Raw genomic sequence first — 8,546 nt, 5'->3', positions numbered from 1 at the left:
TGAAAGAAAGTCATCAATCACAAGAAAGCAAAAGAACAAAGAAGACCTACAAATGCACCCCGAAAACAATCAGCAAAGTGGCAATAAATACCAACCTACCAGTAATTATTTAAAATGTAAACGGACTAAAGCTCCAACCAAAAGACATAAGGTGGCCAAATGAATTTAAAAAACTCATCTGTATGCTGCCTGTAAGAGACTAGATCTAAAGACACACACAGCCTAAAAGTGAAGGGACGGAACAAGATAACCCATTTAGGTGGAAATAAAAAGAAAGCAAGAGGGACAATACTCACATCAGGGCGAACCTGAGTGGCTCAGTCAGTTAAGCGAACGACTTCGGCTCAGGTCATGATCTCATGGTCCGTGGGTTTGAGTCCCATGTCAGGCTCTGTCCTGACGGCTCAGAGCCTGGAGCCTGCTTCGGATTCTGTGTCTCCCTCTCTCTCTCTCTTTGCCCCTCCCTCTCTCTCTCTCACCCCTCTCTCTCTCTCTCAAAAATAAACAAACATTAAAAAATTTTTAAAAATAACAATACTTACATCATTGTGTACGGTGTAAGAAAGTGGTCCAGTTTCATTGTTTTGCATGTAACTCTCCAGTTTTCCCAACACCATTTGTTGAAGAGATTGTCTTTTTCCATTGCATATTGTTCCTTGCTTTGTCAAAGATGAGTTGACCATATATCTGTGGGTCCATTTGTGGGTTTTCTATTCTGTTCCATTGATCTATGTGTCTGTTTTTGTGCCAGTACCATACTGTCTTGATGCCTACAGCTTCGTAATATAGCTTGCAGTCCAGAATCATGATGCCTCCAGCTTTGCTTTGCTTTTTCAGGATTGCTTTAGCTATTCAGGGTCTTTTATGGTTCCATGCAAATTTTAGGATTATTTGTTCTAGCTCTGTGAAAAATTCTGGTGGTACTTTGGTAGAGATTACATTAAATTTGTATGTTGCTTTGGGTAGTATAGACATTTTAACAATGTTCTTCCAATCCATGAGCATGGAATGTTTTTTAATATCTGTGTGTCCTCTCATGTTTCTTTCATGAGCGTTCTATAGCTTTCAGAGTACAGATCTTTTACCTGTTTAGTTATGTTTATTCCTAGCTAGCTTATTGTTTGGGTGCAATTGCAAATGGGACTGATTCCTTGATTTCTTTTTCTGCTTTTTCATTATTGGTGTATAGAAATGCAACAGATTTCTGTATGTTGATTTTACATCCTGTGACTTTGCTAAATTCATATATTAGTTCTAGCAATTTTTTGATGGAGTCTTTCAGGTTTTCTACATAGAGTATCGGGTCATCTGCAAATAGTGAAAGTTTGACTTCTTCCTGGCCAATCTGGGTGCTTTTTATTTCTTTTTGTTGTCTGATTGCTGGGGCTAAGACTTCCACTACTATCTTAAATAGCAATGGTGAAAGTCGACATCCCTGTCTTGTTCCTGAACACAAAGGAAAAATTCATATTCCATGATCAAGTGGGATTTGTTGGAGGATACAAAGTTTGTTCAACACTCATAAATTGATCAATGTAATATACCACATTAAAATATAGCAAGATGAAAATCATATCATATCATTAGATGAAGAAATGGCATTTAACAAAATTCAATATCCATTCATGATAAAAATTCTCAACAAAGTTGGTGTAGAGGGAACATACCTCAACATGATGAAGGCAATATATAACAAGCCCACAGATAATATCATACTCAGTGGTGAAAAATTGAAAGCTTTCCCTCTAAGATAAGGAATGAGACAAAGGTGTCCACTATCCCCACTTTTACTGAGACTAGAATTGGAATACCTAGCCATAGCAATTACACAAGAAAGAGAAATAAAATGCATCAAACTTGGAAAGGAAGAAGTAAAACTGCCACTTGTTGCAGAAGACATAATACTCTATAAAGAAAACCCTAAAGACTCCATCCAAAAACTATTAGAACAAATAAATAAAGTTTCAGGACACAAAATCAATACACAAAAATCCTTTACACTAATAATAAACTTGAGAAAAATAAATTTAAAAACAATTTCATTTACAATGTCATCAAAAAGAATAAAATGTCTAGGAAAAATTGAACCAAAGACATGAAAGAACTGTACTCAGAAAACTACAAGACACTGATGAAAGGAACTGAAGATAACACAAGTAAATGGCAAAATACACCAGGCTTATGGATTGGAAGAATTAATACTGTTAAAATCTCCATACTGAAAGAAATCTTTAGAGTCAATGAGATCCCTATGAAAACACCTAACAGCATTTTTTATAAAACTAAGACAAAAATCACAAAATTTGTATGAAACCATAAAATTCCCTAAATTTCCAAAGCAATCTTGAGAGAGGACAGAGCTGGAATTATCATGCTCCAGGATTTCTGACTACACTACAAAGTGACAGTAACCCAAGAGTATGGTACTGGCACAAAAACACACAGATTAATGTAGTAGAATAGAGAGCCCAGAAATAAACCCATATTTATATGGCAAATTAATCTATGAAGAACTGGCAAAAATATAGAATGAGGAAAAGACGATCTTTTCAATAAATGATATTGGGGGAACTGGACAGCTACATGTAAAAGAATGAAATCAGACGACTATCTTACACTATATACAAATATAAACTCAAAATGGATTAAAATTTAAAATATGACCTGAAACCATAAAACTCCTAAGAGAAAACATAGCCAGTAAACTCTTGGACATCACTCATAGTGATATTGTTTTTTCCTATTTGGTAGAGACAAGGACAACGAAAGCAAAAATAAACAAATGATATTACATCAAACTAAAAAAGCTTCTGACCAGAAAATGAAACCATCAACAAAATGAAAAGGCAACCTATTCAATGGGAGAAGATATTCACAAATGATACACCTGATAAGGAAATGACATATAAAATATATGTAAAAAACCCTAAAACTCAACATAAAAAATAATCTGATTAAAAAATCAACAGAGGAGGGGCACCTGGGTGGCTCAGTCAGTTAAGCATCCGACTTTGGCTCAGGTCATGATCTCACAGTCCGTGAGTTCAAGCCCCGCATTGGCCTCTGTGCTGACAGCTCAGAGCCTGGAGCCTGTTTTGGATTCTGTGTCTCCCTCTCTCTCTGACCCTCCCCCGTTCATGCTCTGTCTCTGTCTCAAAAATAAATAAAAGTTAAAAATTTTTTTAAAAAAATCAAGAGAGGAGGGGTGCCTGGGTGGCTCAGTTGGTTAAGCATCTGACTTTGGCTTAGGTCATGATCTCGCGGTTCGTGAGTTCGAGCCCCGTGTCGGGCTCTGTGCTGACAGCTCAGAGCCTGGAGTCTGCTTCGGATTCTGTGTCTCCCTCTCTCTCTGCCCCTCCCCTGCTCATGCTCTGTCTTTCTCTGTCTCAAAAATAAAATAAAACATTAAAAAAAAATCAACAGAGGATCAGGGGTGCTTGGGTGCCTCAGTCAGTTAAACGTCTGACTCTTGATTTCAACTCAGGTCATGATCTCACAGTTCATGGCTTTAAGCCCCACGTCGAACTCTGCACTGACAGCGTGGAGCCTGCTTGAGATTTTCTCTCTCTCCCTCTCTCTCTCTGTTCCTCCTGAGCTTGTGCTCTCTCTCTCTCTCTCAAAATAAATAAATAAATAAGAGGGAAGCACATAGCAATATAGGCCTAAGTCAAGAAGTAAGAAAAATCTCAAACAACTAACATCACACCTAAAGGAGCCAGAAAAAGAGTAACAGACAATGCCTCAGGGAAGCCAAATGAAGTAAATAATAAAGATTAGAACAAAAATATATGATATAGAAACTAAAAACCAATAGAAAAGACCAATGAAACCAGCAGCTGGTTCTTTGAAAAAATTAATAAAATTGATAAACCTATAGCCAGACTTATGAAAAAGAAAAAAGAAAGGACCCAAATGACTAAGATAACAAATGAGAGAGGAGAAATAACCACCAACACCACAGAAACACAGTTTTAAGAGAATATTATGAAAAAATATATGCCAACCAGTTGGACAACCTGGAAGAAATGGATGAATTCTTAACAACATATAAAATACCATAACAGAAACAGGAAGAAATAGTAAACTTGAACAGACCAATAACCAGCAAATAAACTGAATCAATAATCGAAAGCTCCCAACAAAAAAAAGTCCAGGGCCAGATGGCTTCACAGGTGAATTCTACAAAACATTTGAAGAAAAGTTAATACCTATGCTTCTCAAACAATTCCAAAAATTAGAAAAGCAAGGAAACTATTTGAATTCAATGTGTGTGGCCAGAATTACCCTGAAACCAAAATCAGACAAAGACACCATTCAAAAAGAGAACTACAGGCCAATATCTGTGACGAACATTAATGCAAAAAATGCTCAGTAAAATACTAGCAAACAAAATCCAGTAATATGCTAGAAGAATCATTCACCACAATCAAGTGGGATTTATTCCTGGGTTGCAAGGATGGTTCAATATTTGCAAATTAATCAACATGATACACCACATTAATAAAAGAAAGGAGAGGAACCATATGATCCTTTCAATAGATGCAGAAAAAGCATTTGACAAAGTACAATATACATTCATGATAAAAACTATCAACAAAGTAGGTTTAGAGGGAACATACCTCCACATAATAAAGTTTGAAAAACTCACAGCTAACATCATGCTAAGTGGGGAAACACTGAGAGCTTTTCCTCTATGGTCAGGAACAGATAGGGATGTCCACTCTCACCACTCTTACTTAACATAGTACTAGAAGTCCTAGCCATAGTAATCAGACAGCAAAAAGAAAGCAAAGGCATCCAAATTGGTAAGGAAGAAGTAAAACATTCACTATTTGCAGGTGACATGATACTATGTGTAAAAAATCTGGAAGATTCCACCAAAAAACTGCTAGAACTGATACACGAATTTGGTAAAGTCACAGGGCACAAAACCAACGTACAGAAATCTGTTGCATTTCTATTTACCAACATGAAGCAGCAGAAAGAGAAATTAAGGAATCAATCTCACTTACATTTGCAGCAAAAACAGTAAGATACCTAGGGATAAACCTAATCAAAGAGGTGAAAGACCTGTGTTCTGAAAACCATAAAACACTAATGTAAGAAAGTGAAGATGACCCAAAGAAATGGAAAGACATCCCATGTCCATGGATTGGAACAGCAAATACTGTTAAAATGTCTATACTACCCAAAGCAATGCACATTTAATGCAATCCCTATCAAAATACCAAAGGCATTTTTCACAGAGCTAGAACAAACAATCCTAAAATTTGCATGGAACCACAAAAGACCCCAAATTGACAAAGCAATCTTGAAAAAGAAAAGCAAAGCTGGAGGCATCACAATTCTGGGCTTCAAGTTATGTTACAAAGCTGTAGTGATCAAAATAGTATGGTACTGGCATAAAAACAGACACACAGATCAATGCAACAGAATAGAGTACCCAGAAATAAACCCACAACTATATGGTCAATTAATCTTTGACACAGCAGGAAAGAATATCCAGTAGGAAAAAGACAGTCTCTTCAACAAATGATGTTGGCAAAACTGGAAAGCAATATGCAAAAGAATGAAACTGGACCATTTTCTTACACCATACACAAAAATAAATTCAAAATGGTTGAAAGACCTAAATGTGAGACCTGAAAACAAAAAAATCTCAGAGGAGGGGTGCCTGGGTGGCTCAGTCAGTTAAGTATCTGACTCTTGATCTCACCTCAGATCTTGATCTAAGGGCCATGAGTTCAAGCCCCACATTGGGCTTGGTGCTGCGAGCAAAGCTTACTTTAAAAAAAAAAAGTAAAAACAAAAATAAAAAATCCTAGAGGAGAACACAGGCATTGCTTTCCTGTGGACATTGGGCAGTGCAACTTCTTTCTAGATATGTCTCCAGAGCAAGAGAAACAAAAGCAAAATAAACTATTGGGACTTAATCAAAATAAAAAGCTTCTGCACATCAAAGGAAACATCAGCAAAACACAACACAACCTACAGAATGAGAGAAGATATTTGCAAATGACACATCAGATAAAGGATTAGTATCCAAAATATGTAAAGAGTTTATAAAACTCAACACCCCAAAAATGGATAATCCAACTGAAAATGGCAGAAGATATGAACAGACATTTTTCCAAAGAAGACCTACAGACGGCCAACAGACACATGACAAGATGACTCATCATCATCCGGGAAATACAAATCAAAAGTACAAAGAGATATCACCTCACACCTATCAGAACTGCAAAACTCAACAACACAGGAAACAACAGGTGTTGGTAAGGATATGGAGTAAGGGGAACCCTCTTGCACTCTTGGTGGAAATGCAAATTGTACAGCCACTCTGGAAAACAATATGGAGATTCTTCCAAAAGTTAAAAATTGAACTACCATACAATCCAGCAATCACACTACTGGGTATTTATCCAAAAAGTACTAATTCAAAGGTATACCTGCACCCTGATGTTTACAGCAGCATTATCTACAATCTACATAGCGCAATTACAGACACAGCCCAAGTATCCATTGATAATGAATGGATAAAGAAGACGTGGTATATATATATATATATACCACGTCTTCTTTATATATATATATAAACTATGAAATATTACTCAGCTATAAGAAAGAATAAAATCTTGTCCTTTCTTCAGGTGGCTGGGAAGATGGCAGACTTTTAGACTCACCATGCCCATCTAAAACAGACAACCAACTTTCAAAGTCAAGAGAGGGTCCTGCTTAGAGAAACTGGCAAAAAGAAGCTGCTATGATACTGCAGAAACATTGCTCTAGGCTTCAAGAAGCCCAAGGAGCCCACTGACAAGAAATGCCCCTTTACTGGTGATGTGTCCATCCAAGGGCAGATTCTGCCTGGTGTGGTGTCCAAGATGAAGACACAGAGAACCACTGTCATCTGCTGAGACTACTTCCACCGCATCCAAAAGTACAACTGCTTTGAGAAATGCCACAAGAACATGTCCGTGCACCTGTCTGCTTTGGGGATGTCCAGACTGGCAACACTGTCACAGTGGGTGTTGGCTCTTGAAAAAGGCTGTGCACTGCCACAGGCTCAAAGTCACAAAGGTCACTGGCACCAAGAGGCAATTCCAGAAGTTCTGAGACTAGTCATCTGCCCACACCCCAGAAGAAAACAAAGTTATTTTCCCAGTCAAACAAAAAATGGAACCTTGCTATTTGCAATGACATGGACAGAGCTAGAGAGTATTATGCTAAGCAAAGTAAGTCAGTCAGAGGAAACCAAACACCATAGTTCACTCACATGTGGAATTTAAGAAACAAAAGAGCAAAGAGGGAAAGAGACAGAGAGAGAGGTAAGGCAAGAAACAGGCTCATAACTACAGAGAACACGCTGCTGGTTACCCGAGGGGAGGGTGGGGAGACGGGGGGACTAGGTGATGGGGGATGAAGGAGGCGCTTGTGACGAGCACTGGGTGATGTACGCAAGTGTTGAATCCCTATATTGTACACCTGCAACCAACACTACGCTGTATGCTAACTGCTGGAATTAAAATAAAAACTTAAAAAAAAACTGATGTGTTGAAGTACAGTAAAACCTCAGGTTGTGAGCATAAATCGTTCCAGAGACATGCTTGTAATCCAAAGCACTTGTGTATCAAAGCGAATTTCTCCATAAGAAATCACGGGAACTTTAAAAGATTCATTCCACAACCCAAAAATATCCATATAAAAAGGATTAAAATTCTGTGATATAATACAAAACAATAAAGAAAATACAAAATATAAAGAAAAATGAATAAATTGACCTACACTTACCTTTAAAACCCTTTGTGGCTAGTGTGAGGGTGGCAAGAGAGAGGAGGGCTGTTGTGTAGGACGACTTTCACTAACAGGATCACTGCTATCTATTGGCTCAATGGACTCTTTTTCTTTTCCTGCAAGTTTAACAAGGAACCTATCCAGTGGCACTTGCTTTCACCTTCTTTTGACGATTTCACAAAAACGGACATTGCGTTGTCATTAAACAGATTCATTGCTTGCACTGTTACAGCCTTATTCAGGTGGTGCTTTTCTACAAAACTTTGCACTGTTTCCCACATTTTACACATCGCCCTAATCTCATTTGAAGTGAGGGATTCCTCCACTTTTTTCTCCTCCTCCTCCTCTGCAGACGAGATGCAGGTGTAAACTTCTTATAAAATTTTGCAATTTCGGTGCATACCTCGTTTATACTTCTCACTGATTTCCTTCTTAACTTCCACAGTCATCATCTCCTTCTTACCGCCGTTCTTTCCACCGCTTTCCACAGGAGGGCCATCGTACACGCTCGCAGGGATGTTGACTGCAGTACATATACTGTGACTGTGTCATACACTGTATTTAATGTAACTTGGTAATAAGGCAGCAGAGGAAAGGGTCTATATCTGCAGGCAGCCTGACCTAGAATGAGGCAAAGCATTCCTAAACTCATTCTTGGGTGGAAAAGCAAAGGACCATCCATAGGTGCTTTGAAGTGACAAAAAATACACTATTGCCAGTTGTAGGCACCTTCCAGCGTTCTGAAATATCAC

General features: G+C 38.0%; 1 pseudogene; it reads left to right on the top strand.

The window, feature by feature from the left end:
- Window positions 1-6,662: 6,662 nt before the first annotated feature.
- On the top strand, window positions 6,663-7,116 carry LOC115519166 (annotated as a pseudogene).
- Window positions 7,117-8,546: the final 1,430 nt, after the last annotated feature.

Source organism: Lynx canadensis, chromosome B4, assembly GCF_007474595.2.
Source record: "Lynx canadensis isolate LIC74 chromosome B4, mLynCan4.pri.v2, whole genome shotgun sequence".
NCBI lineage: Eukaryota > Metazoa > Chordata > Mammalia > Carnivora > Felidae > Lynx > Lynx canadensis.
This window is presented reverse-complemented; position numbering and strand designations above follow the sequence as displayed.